We start from the raw sequence: 11,504 nt of genomic DNA, 5'->3' as shown, positions 1-11,504 counted from the left end.
ATAATAATAATAATAATAATAATAATAATAATAATAATAATAATAATAATAATAATAATAATAATAATAGAAAAAATAAAAAATATATAACTAGAGTTCATTATTTATTTTATATTTTTTTATTTTCCTATGAATAATTTTTAATAAAAAAAATGATTTTAATAAAAAAATTAAATAATAAAAAAAAAAAAATTAAATAAGCTCAAGCTCGAGCTCGAGCTCGAGCCAAAAAAAATTGGCTCGATGAGCTCGAGCTCGGCAACATGGACTCGAGCTCGAGCTCGAGCTGGCCAAAAGAGCCGAGCTCAGCTCGAGCTCGGCTCGTTCCCACCCCTAGATATAAGTAGGGGTGAAAGTCTGATGGATCGGATCGGAATTAGTCTTTTCGGAAAATTTCCAAACAAAATCGGAAGTACAAAATCAATTCCAATTCAAATTCCAAAATTTTCGAAATCTAAAAATTCATTCCAATTCCAAAGGGCACGGAAATATCGGAATTTCGAAAAAAAATCGGAAATCACATAAGCTTTAAAATTTCAAAACGTAGCTGAAATTTTCTAAAATGTTCGTTATTTTTCAAAAATAAGAACATCCACATCGATAAAAGTAAAACTAACTACTAAATTTCAGTTCAAAAAAATAAATAAAAATAAACACAACATGATATCCAATAAAACTTCTAACAACAATTCATTATGTCAAAATCCTAAAACAAAACTTGTAGGTGTATTTTTCGGAAAAATAAGTATTATGTAATATATATTATTTATAGGTGTATTTTTTAGAAAAAATAGGAATTTTTTGGAATTAAATCAGGTTGGAAATCGGAAATTCCAATTTTTTTTTTATATAATTCCAATTCCAATCCGAAAAAATCGGAAAAAATCGGAAAAAATCGGAAATCGGATTTTCGGAAGTGGGAATGAAAAAAGTTGTTCCAAAATTGAAAATTTTCGGATCGGAACCAGCGGAAATTTGAAATTCCGTTCCAACTTGAACCCCTAGATATAAGCATAGTCGATTAAGAAACTAAATACTAAAAAAAAAAACACAGCTATGTAAAAATGAAAATCGACACTATTTTTACATAACAAATAATATAAATAAATTGTAATTGATTTATACAAATCGGAATCAATACACAGAAATCCAAAAATGAATTCAAAAATGAAATAGAGTAACCTTAATCGACTACCAAAACAGTTGATTAACACTTTAATCGACTACCAGAGTATAGTCGATTACTTAATCGACTATCGGACAAACACATAGTCGATTAAGGGTCCAGCTTGCGTGAATTTCTCTACCCGCACCGTCTCTTGCCCAATCTACCAAAAAACCCTAGATTTGCTCTCCATCGTCATCACACATCACACCATCACCACTCCACTTCGATATTCTGACAGTTTTTTTTATTACAATTTAAGTAATTCACAACACGTACCACCACCAAACCAAAGCACACAAAAGACGCACTATACAATTCTTTTTGTTATTGTTGATGTTGTAGACTGGGGCTGCTGCGATTGGGGCTGCGCTAAACCCGGATTGAGCGGATTCGGGTCACCAGAAGAAGCAGCGGCGACGACAGTTGTGGGAGGAGGAGAGGCTTTCGGATTGGCTTAGCGATTCTGTCATTCTATGAGAATTCTTCTTGACTTGTTTGAAAACCATATCTATTTCTGTTAGTGGAGATTGAGGAAATCCGCCATACTTTGGAATTAAAAGATTGGCAAAAAATTGTTTCCATGTTTATTTTGGAATTAATAAGAGTCCTATTCTTGTAATATTTTAGGGCTCAAGTTAGGTTTAGGGTGGTGAACTCCGTGCCTATATAAGGCCCTCAACCTCATATGAGTCCCATGGAGCTTTACTCGAAAAATCCCAGCATAAAGGCTTTGAATGGTGCAGCCCGTGCTGCAGCCCTGTCGGTGGGTTTCTTCTACCAAGCCATAAAGAAGATCGGCGTTTCGGGAGAAGTGCTTAAAAGATCTCGGGAAAGGTCGATCCGCCGTCTGAAGGGAGTTCAGCATTGGAGGGAGTCCAAGAGTGCGGATGGAGGAACTGCTTTGATTATCAACAAGTTCGAGTCATGTGCAAGAACGGCGTATAACATAAAGAGGGAGTCTTTAGTGTTTTTATTAAGACAATATTGTATACTTAAATCTGAACTAGTTTGCAAGTCCTCGTGGATGTAGGGTATATTTGTATCCGAGCCACATTAAATTCTTGTGTTCATGTACGGTATATTTGTATCTGAACCACATTAAATTCTTGTGTTCTTTATTCTGCTTTTAGTAGGTTAATTAATGGAACAACACAAGAGTTCTGTTAAAGTAATCTGTCTCAATAGAATGAATAGATTTTTATAGGCATATAAATCATTATTATTGCCTATATATTGTCTAACGTTGTGTTTGGCCCAGTGGAAAGATATGTCCATTCTTTTCAATTTGCTCGAGTTCGAAACCCAGCTGACCCATTTTTGGATAAAAAAGCTGCAATTAAGACTCGGGTCCCGGGTCGGGTCCCACGGGTAGACCCGTCGGGTCTTGGGTCCTGAAACTGGGGACCCGAAACCGACCCGTATATGGATGGGTCCGGGTCCGGGTCAACGGTCAGCAGGGCGGGGCGGGACGGTCAACGGGTCAGGTCCGGGCCGGGTCCGGGTCAAACCCCACGAGGAGACAACTCCCACGAGGAGATAACTTGATCCGAGCTACTACATTGTCGCGGGATAACACCGACGACTCAAGTAACTTACATCGCGACAGCTTGGTCGCGCTTCGCACCAACACGCTTTCACGCCCCTCCGACACACGCTCCAACACATTTTCGCACACCATTCGGCCATACGCCGACGCAAGACCACTACAATTTCTACTCTCAACATGATCTGGAACCCATTCCGACATGGCCCCCACATCGACTCGAGAGTGGGGGGCTTAATGATATGCCTAATTGGGCCAACCCATTGGGCCTACAATTTCTTTACCTAATGGGCCACGAACCCAATATTTAAGACCACTATCACCGAGGCCCAATGACCTTCAAGTAAGATTTGGGTCCGACAATCTCAACTAAGCTATAAATAAAGGTTTGAACTCATTCCTTAAGGTACGTCCTATTATTTGAGCAATACTACCAAATGTATTCTCTGGACTATTTCCACTATCCGACGTCTGACTTGAGCGTCGGAGGGGTTTCCGCCGGATCAACCCCCGGCCTAGATCCTGTGTTCTATGATCGCAGGTATCTCAAGGTCATCAAGCTCGTGAGCCAATGATCCACTCTAATCTTCCAGCTCATCCATCCTACTTCAACACTCTAAGGTGATCTATCTCTAGCATCATCATTTTGGCGCCGTCTATGGGAAGGCAGACATAATCACGTAGCGCGCATGATGGCCTTGAGACATCTGCTCAGGGGAGTGTGACACTGCTAACAACCTCCCACCTCGTGGAGGCTCTGGCTTGCCACTTCCTCCTCCCCATACTCGGGATGCACCACGAGACTCTCCTCGTGATGTCCCACTAGATCCTCAACAGGATTCACTTCTTCCCGCCCCTCGATCGGTTTAGATAACCGAGGAGGCCCTTCAACGCTAGTAAGGGTTATCGACTCCATGGGGGCTTACCTCTGCCCCCAAAATATTTCGTTTGCCAAGGGTTATCGACTCCCTAGAGGTTTATAGTGTCCCCAAAACATTTCGTTTGCCAAGGGTTATCAACTCCCTGGGGGGTTTATAGTGCCCCCAAAACAATTCGTTCGCCAAGGGTTATCGACTCCCTGGGGGTTTATAGTGCCCCCAAAATATTTCGTTCGCCAAGGGTTATCGACTCCCTGGGGGTTTATAGTGCCCCCAAAACATTTCGTCCGCCAAGAATTATCGACTCCCTGTGGGTTTATAGTGCCCCCAAAACAAAATGGAAAATTATCCCCAAAGGGTGGAAATTCCAAATAAAAAAAAAAAAAAAAAAAGCAGCCAAGCCGACGGCCCCCTCCAAGCCGTGCGCGCGCCTCCAAGTCTCGAGGCGCGTGCGCCTCAATTTAGAAGGAAAAAAAGAGAGAGAGAGAGAAGAGCGCGTGCACAGCACGCGCGCGTGGAAGTCGCCAAAAAAATAAATAAATAAAATAAATTAAAGTGGGCAGCACAGCAGGCGCCACCTGCCAAAGCTGTGCCACCCATCACATCATGCCCACATTTTCGTCACTTTGCGTCAGCTCCTATCACACCGCGCGCGCCCCCCTTTACCTCATCAAATTGCGCGCGCGCCTTACCGTACCACATTAATTCGCGCGCGCCTCACTTCCACCCATCTATTCGCGCGCAAATTTTACTACTATCCACCAAATCGCGCGTGTATTTTGACGCGCTTCATCAAATTGCTCGCGAATTTCAACACGCTCCACCAAATCGCGTGCCGATTTCACCTCACTTCACCAAATCGCGCGAGAATTTCAACGCGCTCTACCAAATCGTATGCGCTCACATAAAAATTATTATTTCTCCACGCCACACCTAGTTAATGGAACACTACAACACCGACATACTCTCGACACGATTCGGTACACTTTTCGACTTGTCTCCCACATCGAATCGAGAGTGGGGGGTTTGCGAGACACATCCCACGAGGAAACAACTCGCTCGGAACTACGAACCCGCAGCGAGACAACTCCCACGAGGAGCCAACTCGCTCGGCCCTACAACCCGTTGCGAGACAACTCCCACGAGGAGCCAACTCGCTCGGTCCTACAACCCGTTGCGAGACAACTCCCACGAGGAGCCAACTCCCTCGGTACTACGAACCTGCAGCGAGACAACTCCCACGAGGAGATAACTCGGTCGGTCCTATAACCCGTTGCGAGACAACTCCCACGAGGAGCCAACTCCCTCGGGTCTACGAACCCACAGCGAGATAACAACCATGAGGAGACCACTCGCTCGGTCCTACAACCCCTTGCGAGATAACTCCCACGAGGAGCCAACTCGCTCGGTACTACGAACCCGCAGCGAAACAACTCCCACAAGGAGCCAACTCGCTCGGAACTACGAACCCGCAGTGAGACAACTCCCACGAGGAGCCAACTCGCTCGGCCCTACAACCCGTTGCGAGACAACTCCCACGAGGAGCCAACTCGCTCGGTCCTACAACCCGTTGAGAGACAACTCCCACGAGGAGCCAACTCTCTCGGTACTACGAACCCGCAGCGAGACAACTCCCACGAGGAGATAACTCGGTCGTCCTATAACCCGTTGCGAGGCAACTCCCACGAGGAGCCAACTCCCTCGGGTCTATGAACCCACAGCGAGATAACTCCCATGAGGAGACCACTCACTCGGTCCTACAACCCCTTGCGAGATAATTCCCACGAGGAGCCAACTCGCTCGGTACTACGAACCCGCAGCGAAACAACTCCCACGAGGAGCCAACTCGTTCGTAACTACAAACCCGCAGCGAGACAACTCCCACGAGGAGCCAACTCGCTCGGCCCTACAACCCGTTGCGAGACAACTCCCACGAAGAGCCAACTCGCTCGGTTGTACAACCCGTTGCGAGACAACCCCCACGAAGAGCCAACTCCCTCGGTACTACGAACCCGCAGCGAGACAACTCTCACGAGGAGATAACTCGCTCGGTCCTATAACCCGTTGCGAGGAAACTCCCACGAGGAGCCAACTCCCGCGGGTCTACGAACCCACAGCGAGATAACTCCCACGAGGAGCCAACTCGCTCGGTACTACGAACCCGCAGCGAAACAACTCCCACGATGAGCCAACTCGCTCACTACTACAACCCGCAGCGAGACAACTCCCACGAGGAGCCTGCTCGTTCGACACTATATATATATATATATATATTGTTTTTGGGCGTACGAAGAGAGTTGACTCGGTGCATGTGAATTATACTCTGATTATAAAAAGTCATTGTTAAATGATGGCACATGGGTCGGGTATATGAAGTTTGATTCAATTATAAAATTTAGGTTTAGTAATTATGAAACATATTTTTAGATTATGGTTTATTATTATTAAGGTTTGAGTTATTATTTATTTCTTTTACTTGATCTTTGATCATAAGGTTAGACAACATTTCATGATATATTATCTTCTAATTTGATTCACAAATTTCATTTTTTTATTAGAATTATTGTATTTGAGTAAAGAAACATAATTTCAAGAATTAAAAATAAAATTTTGAGGGATATGAATTAGGAAAGAATAAAAATGAGAATTAAGAGAAGACAAAGGAAGATTAATTCATTCTTAAACTTCATATCATGTAACATTCTAATTATCCTATTTATGATACTCATAAATAATAATTAAACTACCATCCCACTAACCCCTTAACTTCACTATCCCATTAATTTAATTCATGCCAACTAATAAAAAACTATCCACTAACATATAATTTAACTAGTTCTAATTAACTTAAATAATAACGCATATCAAGAACAAACTCATGGTGTACCAATGAATGAACATACTAGTTATTGACTTATTTTCTTCTATTTCACATTAATTGTTGTTTAAATATGATTGATGATGATGCTAATTATAGATCACCTTAGATAGTTGATGGAGGATGAGCTGGAAGAGCAGAGTGGATCACTGGCTCACGAGCTTGATGACCTTGAGATACCTGCGATCACAGAACACGTAAACTAGGCCGGGGGTTGATCCGGCGGAAACCCCTCCGACGCTCAAGTCAGACGTGCAGATAGTGGAAATAGTCCAGAGAATATACATTTTGTATTATTGCTCAGTTAATAGAACGTACCTTGAGAAATGCGTTCAAACCTTTATTTATAGCTTAGATGAGAGTTTGTTGGGCCCAAACCTTACTTGAAGGTGATTGGGCCTCGGTGATAGTGGTCTTCGATATTGGGCTCGTGGCCCAGTAGGTAAATAATTTGTAGGCTCATTGGGTTGGGCCAATTAGACATATCAATTGACAATATATATATGTATATATATATAACACATAGTAGTGCATGAGAAAATTTCTACTTTCGCCCACATTCACAAGAGATAGGGTAATTACTAATTGTTGGAATTTTGATGATTTCTAATAATTAGTATTGAGTAATATTAATTAAATTATGAAAAGATTAATTTCATTTATTTACTTGATTATAATCATGAAGGAAAGTGAATGAAACTTGTCTTGAGTAAATGGTTAAAGTTCAAAAGATGTGCGCTCGATGTGATCGAGTGATATGACTAGTTTGGATTTAAGCGTCCACAAATATTACTTTTGGGGACATTTAGTAGTTAGTCAAATTATTTGACCCAAAATTCAAATAATAAAATATTTGGCCCAAACTAAATCAATTAATTAATTGTCCCATGACCAATTAATTTTCCTATGCTTGAACTCGGTGAAAAGAACAGAAACAACTTTATGTTTTTTCTTCCAACCATTGCAACCTTCTATGAATGGATCTCTAACGCCTATAAATAAAGGCAGAATCTGGTCAATTATGTACTGAATTTAATCGTCAATTATGAGATAGTTCTTCATATTCTTCTTTCCCTTCGTCAAAGTTTCGTTCGTTGTTCAAGTTCGCTGTGGGTCGAATATTCGTGCAAATATTTGACAAACGATCGTTGTATCTTGGGAGACTACCGGGAAGACTTTTGAGTCGGACAAATTTGTGCTAACCAAAGGAGGGTTCTACGTGGAAAAGGGGTACTTATGTAACGATCTCTTTAAGGCGAACGTAGCCGTTATCGGCAAGAACTAAACTACTAAATAATATTAGTAATATTTAGCTGACTTATCGGCAAGAACTAAACTACTAAATAATATTAGTAATATTAGTTCTATTTGTGGTATGATCTGTAAAACAATTTTTTTTATAAATTTTTTGGCCAGTAATTTTCTTTAAATTGCTTCACGTTGTGATATTACAAGTTTTCATAAAACTTACATATCAAAATGGTTTTCAAAACTATTGAGTAGATGAAAACTTGTGCAGTTATGCTTTAGCATAATATACTTTGGTTCAAACTTTTATATTATTTATATTTGTGTTTAATACATTCTTTCTTTTAAATCTTGCCTACAAAATTTTATATTATATTTGCAAGATATTTTAAAATCTACGTCTAATATTAAAATATACTGTTAATATTCAAGTACTTTGAATTATTAAATTACGTTAACACTTGTAAGGACGAAAGGATTGAATAACAATTGTGGCATTGAGGCAAAGTTTGTGAAACAATCTTTTAACTTAAAAAACTCAAAACTTTAGAGCATGCATGCCAATCTGGGTCTTTATCGACATAATAAAATCTGATTTTGTTTAACACAAGAGGAATGAAACCATCGAAATGTTCAAAATCTTATAAATATCTCAAAATGTGAGGGTATTTTGACTACGAGTCACGTACATATGTTCGTATATGTCCTTGAGGGATATAATGAGGCACTATAACTGAATATAATCAATTAATAATTGCTCTTATACTTTACTAAGTCTCGACATATTCGTCGTAGACTTATAATGTGAGACATCTACTCTCGAATGAAATAATCTCCATTGATTTTGTGAAATCCATAGATAACCGAGCGGATCCATTTAATAAGGTTTATCTAGTGAGAAAGTTAAATGTGCATCGAGGTAAATAAGTTTAAAGCCTAAATAACTAAGTTACCTTATACGGAAACCTAACTTGGCGACTGGAGATCCCACGGACCAAGTTCAATAGGACAACCAGTCTGTGTAACTTAAATGAATGGAGCACTTAGGAGTTGAACTCCTTCTTGTTCCTATGATGCAATAAGTGCGACCTACGATATTTTAAAAATGTTAAGCTATTGCTTTTAATGACGTTTATATCTTGTCTAATACAAGTGGGGTATAGTAGGATACTCTTTATAGATGCGGTCACTTATGTTAGTGTGAGCTGGGTCGGCTCGTTGAGAATTCTTAAAGGCTGGAATTCTCTAAAGCACTCGCAGAACCCGAGGATATTCACGGCCAAAACGAACACAACCGAGAACTTGAACAAGTTCGTTTAGTATGTTGTTAAGTTTATTGTCTTGGTTTACACAAACAGCCGACGGTTCAAGATAAAATAATTCACCAATTGGCTAAGTGAATCCGATAAGCGTTAACTAGGGAAGATTCAAGATGAAATATTTCACCTATCCCGATGTTGTACTATTCACTAACGAAATTTGACAAATAGATCTTATGCGATAAGATTGGAAGAACAATTTTATTCATGTGGGGGATTGTTGGAATTTTGATGATTTCCAATAATTAATATTGAGTAATATTAATTAAATTATGAAAAGATTAATTTCATTTATTTACTTGATCATAATCATGAAGTAAAGTGAATGAAAATTGTCTTGAGTAAATGGTTAAAGTTCAAAAGATGTGCGCTCGTTGTGATCGAGTGATATGACTAGTTTGAATTTAGGCGTCCACAAATATTACTTTTGGGGACATTTAGTAGTTAGTCAAATTATTTGATCCAAAATTCAAATAATAAAATATTTGGCCCAAACCAAATCAATTAATTAATTATCCCATGACCAATTAATTTTCTTACGCTTGAACTCGGTGAAAAGAACAGACACAACTTTCTGTTTCTTCTTCCAACTATTGCAACCCTCTGTGAATGGATCTCTACCGCCTATAAATAAAGGCAGAATATGGTCAATTATGTATTGAATTTAATCGGCAATTACGAGATAGTTCATCATATTCTTCTTTTCCTTCGTCAAAGTTTCGTTCATTGTTCAAATTCGATGTGGGTCGAATATTCGTGCATATATTTGACAACCGATCGTTGTACCGTGGGAGACTACCGGGAAGAGACTGTGCACCGTTGACAGCCCAGAAATACTGTCTCAAGGGAATTGCTTTGGCAAGTCTCGATGGTTCTTTGAGTTTTTCACAATTCCTCTTTTCGACAAACAAGTAAGTATTTGTTTTTACGCAGATTGTTATTAATTATACCAACACTAATTAGATGCTACACCTGATTATTTACCCTACTTTCCTTATCTATATTTCAATCATAGATTACATACAATCACACAACCTTATATATATATGTATAATGTGTTGTTATTTAATCAGATGTTAATATACATAATCAATTGTAGTTCTAACTTAAAAAAAAAAAAGAGTCGATAAATGATTTCGTATGTCGAGATCTATTCACTTGAAACTTGAAACCCATCACACGTTTGTGTTTTCGACTTTGTCGAGTAATACAAAGGAAAAGTACAAGTTAGAAATTAGAATGAACCGGCCCTCAAGTGATTCAAACCAATTACTTCAATTATTAAAAGGGCAAATGGCAAAAAGGCCCATCACATGGGACTTAAATGCATTTTGGTCCACAAAAAAAACAGTCTCTCAATTAAGCCCATCCCCATGTCCTTAGTCTAAATTACCCTCAATAATATAATTCTTATCAATTCCACCCATTATGATCTAACTTCCTTAATATTACACATTGACCACGGATTTAAACAAATATATCACATTAACTCCCAAAACTTTTTTTTTCAGAAAATAATTTTTTTTTCTAAAATGTCCAGATTCCGGCTAGATTCCGGCGTTGACCGCCGGAGACCGCCGGTCTCCGGCGTTGGCTTTTTTTTTATTTTTTATTTTTTTAAACTTTTTTTTTCCTGAAATTTTTTCCGGTCGGTCAAACAGTAAAATTTCACATTAATTTTTTTTTTTTTAATTTTTTTTTTGAATTTTTTTTTTCTTAGAAGAAAAAAATATTTTAATTAATATTACTGTTTTAGCTACTAAATTACTGTCTCAGACAGTAATATTTCTGTTTGGGACAGTAATATTATGAATATTATTTTTTCCGAACAGTAATATTATGAATATTATTTTTCCGATCAGTAATATTATTAATATTATTGTCTAAGACAGTTAAATTACTGTTGAAGACAGTAATTTAGCATCTAAGCCAGTACTATTAATTAAAATATTTTTTTTTAAGAAAAAAAATGAAAAAAAAGCCAATTAACAGTTAAATTACTGTCTCCGACAGTTAAATAACTGCTGGAGACATTAATTTAACAAACGAATACAGTAATATTAATTAAAAATATTTTTTTTAAGAATAAAAAAGCCAATTAACAGTTAAATTACTGTCTCCGATAGTTAAATAACTGCTGGAGACAGTAATTTAACAAACGAATACAGTAATATTAATTAAAAATATTTTTTTTAAGAATAAAAAAGTCAATTAACAGTTAAAATCACTGTTTCCAACAGTTAAATAACTGCTGGAGACAGTAATTTAGCAAACGAATATAGTAATATTAATTAAAATATTTTTGAAGAAAAAAAAAGTCAATTAACAGCTAAATTACTGTCCCCGACAGTTAATTTAACTGCCGGAGGCAGTTAATTTAACTGCCGGAGACAGTAATTTAGCAGCCAAGACAGTAATATTAATTAAAAAAAAAATTAAGAAAAAACAAAATTATTAAAAAAAAAAAAAA

Source organism: Erythranthe guttata, chromosome 9, assembly GCF_056151865.1.
Source record: "Erythranthe guttata isolate IM_541 chromosome 9, IM_541, whole genome shotgun sequence".
Lineage (NCBI taxonomy): Eukaryota > Viridiplantae > Streptophyta > Magnoliopsida > Lamiales > Phrymaceae > Erythranthe > Erythranthe guttata.
Note: the sequence above shows the minus strand (reverse complement) of the source record.